This window comes from Bombina bombina, chromosome 3 (genome assembly GCF_027579735.1).
Source record: "Bombina bombina isolate aBomBom1 chromosome 3, aBomBom1.pri, whole genome shotgun sequence".
Lineage (NCBI taxonomy): Eukaryota > Metazoa > Chordata > Amphibia > Anura > Bombinatoridae > Bombina > Bombina bombina.
Window position 1 is genome coordinate 738,805,856 of NC_069501.1, and position 12,036 is coordinate 738,817,891.

Here is a 12,036-nt window from a genome sequence, read left to right on the forward strand (position 1 = left end):
TATGTCTGCTATTTCTGAACAAAGGGGATCCCAGAGAAGCATTTACAACCATTTGTGCCATAATTGCACAAGCTGTTTGTAAATAATTTCAGTGAGAAACCTAAAGTTTGTGAAAAAGGAAACAATTTATTTTTATTTGATCGCATTTGGCGCTGAAATGGTGGCATGAAATATACCAAAATGGGCCTAGATCAATACTTTGGGTTGTCTACTACACTACACTAAAGCTAAAATTAACCCTACACATTCCCTACAAGCTCCCTGATTAACCCCTGCACTGCTGGACATAATACACGTGTGGTGCGCAGCGGCATTTAATAGCCTTCTAATTACCAAAAAGCAACGCCAAAGCCATATATATCTGCTATTTCTGAACAAAGGGGATCCCAGAGAAGCATTTACAACCATTTATGCCATAATTGCACAAGCTGTTTGTAAATAATTTCAGTGGGAAACCGAAAGTTTGTGAAAAAATTTGTGAAAAAGGGAATGATTTTTTGTATTTGATCGCATTTGGCGGTGAAATGGTGGCATGAAATATACCAAAATGGGCCTAGATCCATACTTTGGGATGTCTTCTAAAAAAAAATATATTCATGTCAAGGGATATTCAGGAATTCCTGAAAGATATCAGTGTCCCAATGTAACTAGCGCTCATTTTGAAAAAAAGTGGTTTGGAAATAGCAAAGTGCTAGTTGTATTTATGGCCCTATAACTTGCAAAAAAAAAGCAAAGAACATGTAAACATTGGGTATTTCTAAACTCAGGACACAATTTAGAAACTATTTAGTATGGGTGTTTTTTGGTGGTTGCAGATGTGTAACAGATTTTGGGGCTAAAAGTTAGAAAAAGTGTGTTTTTTTCCATTTTTTCCTCATATTTTATAATTTTTTTATTACAAATTATAAGATATGATGAAAATAATGGTATCTTTAGAAAGTCCATTTAATGGCGAGAAAAACGGTATATAATATGTGTGGGTACAGTAAATGAGTAAGAGGAAAATTACAGCTAAACACAAACACCGCAGAAATGTAAAAATAGCCTTTGTCACAATTGGACAGAAAATGGAAAAGTACTGTTGTCATTAAGGGGTTAAAGGAACCGTCATTCGTCGTTCAGTCGTCGGCCAGGATGGATGTTCCGCGTCGGAGGTCTTCAGGATGCTGTCGCTCCGCTCCAGATGGATGTCGATAGAAGATGCCGCCTGGATGAAGACTTCAATCGGATGGAAGACCTCTTCTGCCTCGCTTGGATGAAGTTTTCAATCGGATGGAAGACCCCTTCTGCCCCGCTTGGATGAAGACTTCTACCGGATCATGGACATCTTCAGCCCCCCGCTTGGGCTTGGATCAGGACATCGGAGGAGCTCTTCAGGACGGATCGGTGAACCTGGTATGGTGAAGATAAGGTAGGAAGATCTTCAGGGGCTTAGTGTTAGGTTTATTTAAGGGGGGTTTGGGTTAGATTAGGGGTATGTGGGTGGTGGGTTGTAATGTTGGGGGGGTATTGTATGTTTTTTTTACAGGCAAAAGAGCTGAACTTCTTGGGGCATGCCCCGCAAAGGGCCCTGTTCAGGGCTGGTAAGGTAAAAGAGCTTTTAACTTTAGTAATTTAGAATAGGGTAGGGCATTTTTTATTTTGGGGGGCTTTGTTGTTTTATTAGGGGGCTTAGAGTAGGTGTAATTAGTTTATAATTGTTGTAATATTTTTCTTATGTTTGTAGATATTTTTTTATTTTTTGTAACTTAGTTCTTTTTTATTTTTTGTACTTTAGTTAGTTTATTTCATTGTAGTTATTTGAAGATATTGTATTTAATTAATTTATTGATAGTGTAGTGTTAGGTTTAATTGTAGGTAATTGTAGTTATTTTATTTAATTAATTTAATGATAGTATAGTGTTAGGTTTAATTGTAACTTAGGTTAGGATTTATTTTACAGGTAATGTTGTAATTATTTTAACTAGGTAACTATTAAATAGTTCTTAACTATTTAATAGCTATTGTACCTGGTTAAAATAATTACAAAGTTGCCTGTAAAATAAATATTAATCCTAAAATAGCTACAATGTAATTATAATTTATATTGTAGCTATATTAGGATTTATTTTACAGGTAAGTATTTAGCTTTAAATAGGATTAATTTATTTAATAAGAGTTAATTAATTTCGTTAGATTAAAATTATATTTAATTTAGGGGGTGTTAGTGTTAGGGTTAGACTTAGCTTTAGGGGTTAATACATTTATTAGAATAGCGGTGAGCTCCAGTCGGCAGATTAGGGGTTAATAATTGAAGTTAGGTGTCGGCGATGTTAGGGAGGGCAGATTAGGGGTTAATACTATTTATTTTAGGGTTAGTGAGGCGGATTAGGGGTTAATAACTTTATTATACGTTGCGGTCCGCTCGGCAGATTAGGGGTTAATAAGTGTAGACAGGTGGAGGCAACGTTGAGGGGGGCAGATTAGGGGTTAATAAATATAATATAGGGGTTGGCGGTGTTAGGGGCAGCAGATTAGGGGTACATAAGGATAACGTAGGTGGCGGCGCTTTGCGGTCGGCAGATTAGGGGTTAATAAGTGTAGGTAGCTGGCGGCGACGTTGTGGGGGGCAGGTTAGGGGTTAATAAATATAATATAGAGGTCGGCGGTGTTAGGGGCAGCAGATTAGGGGTACATAAGTATAACGTAGTTGGCGGTCGGCAGATTAGGGGTTAAAAAAATTTAATCGAGTGGCGGCGATGTGGGGGGACCTCGGTTTAGGGGTACATAGGTAGTTTATGGGTGTTAGTGTACTTTAGAGTACAGTAGTTAAGAGCTTTATAAACCGGCGTTAGCCCAGAAAGCTCTTAACTACTGACTTTTTTCTGCGGCTGGAGTTTTGTCGTTAGATTTCTAACGCTCACTTCAGACACGACTCTAAATACCGGAGTTAGAAAAATCCCATTGAAAAGATAGGATACGCAATTTACGTAAGGGGATCTGCGGTATGGAAAAGTCGCGGCTGAAAAGTGAGTGTTAGACCCTTTTTTGAGTGACTCCAAATACCAGAATTAGCCTAAAACCAGCGTTAGGAGCCTCTAACGCTGGTTTTCACGGCTAACGCCAAACTCCAAATCTAGGCCGGTATTTGCACTATACTCAACACCAAACGCCAGGGTTTGAGTAAACAACACATTATCTGACACCTTTTTTTTTTAATCACAAATGGCACCAGACAAGGCTGTCCCCTATCCCCACTTCTCTTTGCCCTCTCTATTGAAGCACTGGCCCAAAAAATTAGGGAAAATCCAAGGATTAGTGGAATACAGGTGGGCGACTCCGAATTCAAGCAGGCACTATACTTGGACGATATTCTCTATACTCTCACTGATGTAGAAACCTCTGTCCCAGAGTTGTTGTCCGAACTATCACAATACGGAAAACTTTCCAATTTTCATCTAAATTTTTCCAAATCGGAATTATTGAACATTAATGCTCCCCCGGAACATATCCAAACTTTGGCCCAAAAATATTGTATATCTATAGCCACCTCTAAATTAAAATACCTAGGTATATATCTGTCTGCGAACCCCTCAGACCTTTTCAAAAACAATTATTTAACCTTGCGTAAGGAAATCATCAATGATCTGTCCTCATGGAAAAACATAATTTATGTAAGAACTTACCTGATAAATTCATTTCTTTCATATTAGCAAGAGTCCATGAGCTAGTGACGTATGGGATATACATTCCTACCAGGAGGGGCAAAGTTTCCCAAACCTTAAAATGCCTATAAATACACCCCTCACCACACCCACAATTCAGTTTAACGAATAGCCAAGAAGTGGGGTGATAAGAAAAAAGTGCGAAAGCATATAAAAACATAATTTATGTAAGAACTTACCTGATAAATTCATTTCTTTCATATTAGCAAGAGTCCATGAGCTAGTGACGTATGGGATATACATTCCTACCAGGAGGGGCAAAGTTTCCCAAACCTTAAAATGCCTATAAATACACCCCTCACCACACCCACAATTCAGTTCAACGAATAGCCAAGAAGTGGGGTGATAAGAAAAAAGTGCGAAAGCATATAAAATAAGGAATTGGAATAATTGTGCTTTATACAAAAAAATCAAAACCACCACAAAAAAGGGCGGGCCTCATGGACTCTTGCTAATATGAAAGAAATGAATTTATCAGGTAAGTTCTTACATAAATTATGTTTTCTTTCATGTAATTAGCAAGAGTCCATGAGCTAGTGACGTATGGGATAATGATTACCCAAGATGTGGATCTTTCCACACAAGAGTCACTAGAGAGGGAGGGATAAAATAAAGACAGCCAATTCCTGCTGAAAATAATCCACACCCAGAATAAAATTTAATGAAAAAACATAAGCAGAAGATTCAAACTGAAACCACTGCCTGAAGTACGTTTCTACCAAAAACTGCTTCAGAAGAAGAAAACACATCAAAATGGTAGAATTTAGTAAAAGTATGCAAAGAGGACCAAGTTGCTGTTTTGCAAATCTGATCAACCGAAGCTTCATTCTTAAACGCCCAGGAAGTAGAAACTGACCTAGTAGAATGAGCTGTAATCCTTTGAGGCGGAGTGTTACCCGACTCAACATAGGCATGATGAAATAAAGATTTCAACCAAGATGCCAAAGAAATGGCAGAAGCTTTCTGGTCTTTTCTAGAACCGGAAAAGATGACAAATAGACTAGAAGTCTTTCGGAAAGACTTAGTAGCTTCAACATAATATTACAAAGCTCTAACAGCATCCAAAGAATGCAATGATTTCTCCTTAGAATTCATAGGATTAGGACATAATGAAGGAACCACAATTTCTCTACTAATGTTGTTAATATTCACAACCTTAGGTAAAAAATTCAAAAGAAGTTTGCAGCACCGCCTTATCCTGATGCAAAATCAGAAAAGGAGACTCACAAAAAATAGTAGATAATTCAGAGACTCTTCTGGCAGAAGAGATGGCCAAAAGAAACAAAACTTTCCAAGAAAGTTATATAACGACCAAAGAATGCATGGGTTCAAAAGGAGGAGCTTGAAGAGCCCCCAGAACCAAATTCAAACTCCAAGGAGGAGAAATTGACTTAATGACAAGTTTTATACGAACCAAAGGTTGTACAAAACAATGAATATCAGGAAGATTAGCAATCCTTCTGTGAAAAAGAACAGAAAGAGCAGAGATTTGTCTTACAAGAAACTTGCGGACAAACCTTTATCTAAACCATCCTGAAGAAATATAAGTCTTCCAGACTCTATAATATATCTCTCTAGATACAGATTTACGAGCCTGTCACATAGTATCAATCACAGAGTCAGAGAAACCTCTTTGACCAACAATCAAGCGTTCAAACTCCACACCTTAAAACTAAGGTTTTGAGATCCTGATGGAAAAAAGAACCTTGAGACAGAAAGACTGGTCTTAACGGAAGAGTCCACAGCCGGCAAGAGGCCATCCGGACAAGATCCGCATACCAAAACCTGTGAGGCCATGCTGGAGCTACCAGCAGGACAAACGAGCATTCCTTTAGAACATTGGAGAATACCCTTGGAAGAAGAACTAGAGGCGGAAAGATATAGGCAGGATGACACTTGTAAGGAAGAGATAATGCATCCACTGCCTCCGCCCGAGGATCCCGGGATCCGGACAGATACCAGGGAAGTTTCTTGTTTAGATGAGAAGCCATCAGATCTATTTCTGGAAGTTCCCACATTTGAACAATCTGAGGAAATACCTCTGGGTGAAGACCATTCGCCCAGGTGCAACGTTTGGCGACTGAGATAATCCGCTTTCCAATTGTCCATACCTGGGATATGAACCGCAGAGATTAGACAGGAGCTGGATTCCGCCCAAACCAAAATTCGAGATACTTCTTTCATAGCCAGAGGACTGTGAGTCCCTCCTTGATGATTGATGTATGCCACAGTTGTGACATTGTTTATCTGAAAACAAATGAACAACTCTCTCTTCAGAAGAGGCCAAGACTGAAGAGCTCTGAAAATTGCACGGAGTTCCAAAATATTGATCGGAAATCTCACCTCCTGAGATTCCCAAACCCCTTGTGCCGTCAGATACCCCCACACAGCTCCCCAACCTGTAAGACTTGTATCTGTTGAGATTATAGTCCAGGTCGGAAGGACAAGAAGCCCCCTGAACTAAACGATGGTGATCTGTCCACCAAGTCAGAGAGTGTCGTATAATCGGTTTAAAGATATTAATTGAGATATCTTTGAGTAATCCCTGCACCATTGGTTCAGCATACAGAGCTGAAGAGGTCGCATGTGAAAATGAGCAAAGGAGATCGCATCTGATGCGGCAGTCCTAAGACCTAAAATTTCCATGCATAAGGCTACCAAAGGGAATGATTGTGACTGAAGGTTTTGACAAGCTGATATCAATGTTAAACTTCTCTTGTCTGACAAGGACAGAGTCATAGACACTGAATCTATCTAGAAACCTAAAAAGGTTACCCTTGTCTGAGGAATCAATGAACTGATTGGTAAATTGATCCTCCAACCATGAACTTGAAGAAACAACACAAGTCGATTCGTATGAGATTCTTTGAAAATGAGAAGACTGAGCAAGTACCCAGATATCGTCCAATAAGGAAATACCAAAACCCTGTTCTCTGATTACAGAAAGAAGGGCACCGAGAACCAAAAAAATTCTTGGAACTGAGGCTAGGCCAAACGGTAGAGCCACAAAACTGGTAATGCTTGTCTAAAAAGAGAATCTCAGACACTAAAAGTGATCTGGATGAATCGGAATATGCAGATACACATCCTGTAAATCTATTGTAGACAAATAATGCCCTTGCTAAACAAAAGGCAGGATAGTCCTACAGTAACCATCTTGAATGTTGGTATCTTTACATAACGATTCAATATTGATAGATCCGGAACTGGTCTGAAGGAATTGACCTTCTTTGGTACAATGAAGAGATAAAATAAAACCCCAGCCCCTGTTCCAGAACTGGAACTGGCATAATTACTCCAGCCAACTCTAGATCTGAAACACATTTCAGAAATGCTGAGCCTTTGCTGTGTTAACTGGGACACAGGAAAGAAAAAAATCTCTTAGCAGGAGGCCTTAACTGAAGCCAATTCTGTACCTTTCTGAAACAATGTTCTGAAACCAGAGATTGAGAACAGAATTGATCCAAATAACTTTGAAGAAAACGTAATCTGCCCCATACCAGCTGAGCTGGAATAAGGTCCGCACCTTCATGGGTACTTAGGAGCTGGCTATAGGTTTTCTATAAGGCTTGGATATACTCCAAACTGGAAATAGTTTCCAAACTGATACCTTTCCTGAGGATGAAGGATCAGGCTTTTGTTCCTTATCATGAGGAAAGGAACGAAAAACATAATTTATGTAAGAACTTACCTGATAAATTCATTTCTTTCATATTAACAAGAGTCCATGAGCTAGTGACGTATGGGATATACATTCCTACCAGGAGGGGCAAAGTTTCCCAAACCTTAAAATGCCTATAAATACACCCCTCACCACACCCACAAATCAGTTTAACGAATAGCCAAGAAGTGGGGTGATAAGAAAAAAAGTGCGAAGCATATAAAATAAGGAATTGGAATAATTGTGCTTTATACAAAAAAATCATAACCACCACAAAAAAGGGTGGGCCTCATGGACTCTTGTTAATATGAAAGAAATGAATTTATCAGGTAAGTTCTTACATAAATTATGTTTTCTTTCATGTAATTAACAAGAGTCCATGAGCTAGTGACGTATGGGATAATGACTACCCAAGATGTGGATCTTTCCACACAAGAGTCACTAGAGAGGGAGGGATAAAATAAAGACAGCCAATTCCTGCTGAAAATAATCCACACCCAAAATAAAGTTTAACAAAAAACATAAGCAGAAGATTCAAACTGAAACCGCTGCCTGAAGAACTTTTCTACCAAAAACTGCTTCAGAAGAAGAAAATACATCAAAATGGTAGAATTTAGTAAAAGTATGCAAAGAGGACCAAGTTGCTGCTTTGCAGATCTGGTCAACCGAAGCTTCATTCCTAAACGCCCAGGAAGTAGATACTGACCTAGTAGAATGAGCTGTAATTCTTTGAGGCGGAATTTTACCCGACTCCACATAGGCAAGATGAATTAAAGATTTCAACCAAGATGCCAAAGAAATGGCAGAAGCTTTCTGGCCTTTCCTAGAACCGGAAAAGATAACAAATAGACTAGAAGTCTTACGGAAAGATTTCGTAGCTTCAACATAATATTTCAAAGCTCTAACAACATCCAAAGAATGCAATGATTTCTCCTTAGAATTCTTAGGATTAGGACATAATGAAGGAACCACAATTTCTCTACTAATGTTGTTGGAATTCACAACTTTAGGTAAAAATTCAAAAGAAGTTCGCAACACCGCCTTATCCTGATGAAAAATCAGAAAAGGAGACTCACACGAAAGAGCAGATAATTCAGAAACTCTTCTAGCAGAAGAGATGGCCAAAAGGAACAAAACTTTCCAAGAAAGTAATTTAATGTCCAAAGAATGCATAGGTTCAAACGGAGGAGCTTGAAGAGCTCCCAGAACCAAATTCAAACTCCAAGGAGGAGAAATTGACTTAATGACAGGTTTTATACGAACCAAAGCTTGTACAAAACAATGAATATCAGGAAGAATAGCAATCTTTCTGTGAAAAAGAACAGAAAGAGCGGAGATTTGTCCTTTCAAAGAACTTGCGGACAAACCCTTATCTAAACCATCCTGAAGAAACTGTAAAATTCTCGGTATTCTAAAAGAATGCCAAGAAAAATGATGAGAAAGACACCAAGAAATATAAGTCTTCCAGACTCTATAATATATCTCTCGAGATACAGATTTACGAGCCTGTAACATAGTATTAATCACGGAGTCAGAGAAACCTCTATGACCAAGAATCAAGCGTTCAATCTCCATACCTTTAAATTTAAGGATTTCAGATCCGGATGGAAAAAAGGACCTTGTGACAGAAGGTCTGGTCTTAACGGAAGAGTCCATGGCTGGCAAGATGCCATCCGGACAAGATCCGCATACCAAAACCTGTGAGGCCATGCCGGAGCTATTAGCAGAACAAACGAGCATTCCCTCAGAATCTTGGAGATTACTCTTGGAAGAAGAACTAGAGGCGGAAAGATATAGGCAGGATGATACTTCCAAGGAAGTGATAATGCATCCACTGCCTCCGCCTGAGGATCCCGGGATCTGGACAGATACCTGGGAAGTTTCTTGTTTAGATGAGAGGCCATCAGATCTATCTCTGGGAGCCCCCACAATTGAACAATCTGAAGAAATACCTCTGGGTGAAGAGACCATTCGCCCGGATGCAACGTTTGGCGACTGAGATAATCCGCTTCCCAATTGTCTACACCTGGGATATGAACCGCAGAGATTAGACAGGAGCTGGATTCCGCCCAAACCAAAATTCGAGATACTTCTTTCATAGCCAGAGGACTGTGAGTCCCTCCTTGATGATTGATGTATGCCACAGTTGTGACATTGTCTGTCTGAAAACAAATGAACGATTCTCTCTTCAGAAGAGGCCAAAACTGAAGAGCTCTGAAAACTGCACGGAGTTCCAAGATATTGATCGGTAATCTCACCTCCTGAGATTCCCAAACTCCTTGTGCCGTCAGAGATCCCCACACAGCTCCCCAACCTATGAGACTTGCATCTGTTGAAATTACAGTCCAGGTCGGAAGAACAAAAGAAGCCCCCTGAATTAAACGATGGTGATCTGTCCACCATGTTAGAGAGTGCCGAACAATCGGTTTTAAAGATATTAATTGATATATCTTCGTGTAATCCCTGCACCATTGGTTCAGCATACAGAGCTGAATAGGTCGCATGTGAAAACGAGCAAAGGGGATCGCGTCCGATGCAGCAGTCATAAGACCTAGAATTTCCATGCATAAGGCTACCGAAGGGAATTATTGAGACTGAAGGTTTCGACAGGCTGTAATCAATTTTAGACGTCTCTTGTCTGTTAAAGACAAAGTCATGGACACTGAATCTATCTGGAAACCCAGAAAGGTTACCCTTGTTTGAGGAATCAAAGAACTTTTTGGTAAATTGATCCTCCAACCATGATCTTGAAGAAACAACACAAGTCGATTCGTATGAGACTCTGCTAAATGTAAAGACGGAGCAAGTACCAAGATATCGTCCAAATAAGGAAATACCACAATACCCTGTTCTCTGATTACAGACAGAAGGGCACCGAGAATCTTTGTGAAAATTCTTGGAGCTGTAGCAAGGCCAAACGGTAGAGCCACAAATTGGTAATGCTTGTCTAGAAAAGAGAATCTCAGGAACTGATAATGATCTGGATGAATCGGAATATGCAGATATGCATCCTGTAAATCTATTGTGGACATATAATTCCCTTGCTGAACAAAAGGCAATATAGTCCTTACAGTTACCATCTTGAACGTTGGTATCCTTACATAACGATTCAATAATTTTAGATCCAGAACTGGTCTGAAGGAATTCTCCTTCTTTGGTACAATGAAGAGATTTGAATAAAACCCCATCCCCTGTTCCGGAACTGGAACTGGCATAATTACTCCAGCCAACTCTAGATCTGAAACACAATTCAGAAATGCTTGAGCTTTCACTGGATTTACTGGGACATGGGAAAGAAAAAATCTCTTTGCAGGAGGTCTCATCTTGAAACCAATTCTGTACCCTTCTGAAACAATGTTCTGAATCCAAAGATTGTGAACAGAATTGATCCAAATTTCTTTGAAAAAACGTAACCTGCCCCCTACCAGCTGAACTGGAATGAGGGCCGTACCTTCATGTGAACTTAGAAGAAGGCTTTGCCTTTCTAGCAGGCTTGGATTTATTCCAGACTGGAGATGGTTTCCAAACTGAAACTGCTCCTGAGGACGAAGGATCAGGCTTTTGTTCTTTGTTGAAACGAAAGGAACGAAAACGATTGTTAGCCCTGTTTTTACCTTTAGACTTTTTATCCTGTGGTAAAAAAGTTCCTTTCCCACCAGTAACAGTTGAAATAATAGAATCCAACTGAGAACCAAATAATTTGTTTCCCTGGAAAGAAATGGAAAGTAGAGTTGATTTAGAAGCCATATCAGCATTCCAAGTCTTAAGCCATAAAGCTCTTCTGGCTAAGATAGCCAGAGACATAAATCTAACATCAACTCTAATAATATCAAAAATGGCATCACAGATGAAATTATTAGCATGCTGGAGAAGAATAATAATATCATGAGAATCACGATTTGTTACTTGTTGCGCTAGAGTTTCCAACCAAAAAGTTGAAGCTGCAGCAACATCAGCCAATGATATAGCAGGTCTAAGAAGATTACCTGAACATAGATAAGCTTTTCTTAGAAAAGATTCAATTTTTCTATCTAAAGGATCCTTAAACGAGGTACCATCTGACGTAGGAATGGTAGTACGTTTAGCAAGGGTAGAAATAGCCCCATCAACTTTAGGGATTTTGTCCCAAAATTCTAACCTGTCAGGCGGAACAGGATATAATTGCTTAAAACGTTTAGAAGGAGTAAATGAATTACCCAATTTATCCCATTCCTTAGCAATTACTGCAGAAATAGCATTAGGAACAGGAAAGACTTCTGGAATAACCGCAGGAGCTTTAAAAACCTTATCCAAACGTATAGAATTAGTATCAAGAGGACTAGAATCCTCTATTTCTAAAGCAATTAGTACTTCTTTAAGTAAAGAGCGAATAAATTCCATCTTAAATAAATATGAAGATTTATCAGCATCAATCTCTGAGACAGAATCCTCTGAACCAGAAGAGTCCAAAGAATCAGAATGATGGTGTTCATTTAAAAATTCATCTGTAGAGAGAGAAGATTTAAAAGACTTTTTACGTTTACTAGAAGGAGAAATAACAGACAAAGCCTTCTTTATGGATTCAGAAACAAAATCTCTTATGTTATCAGGAACATTCTGCACCTTAGATGTTGAGGGAACTGCAACAGGCAATGGTACATCACTAAAGGAAATATTATCTGCTTTAACAAG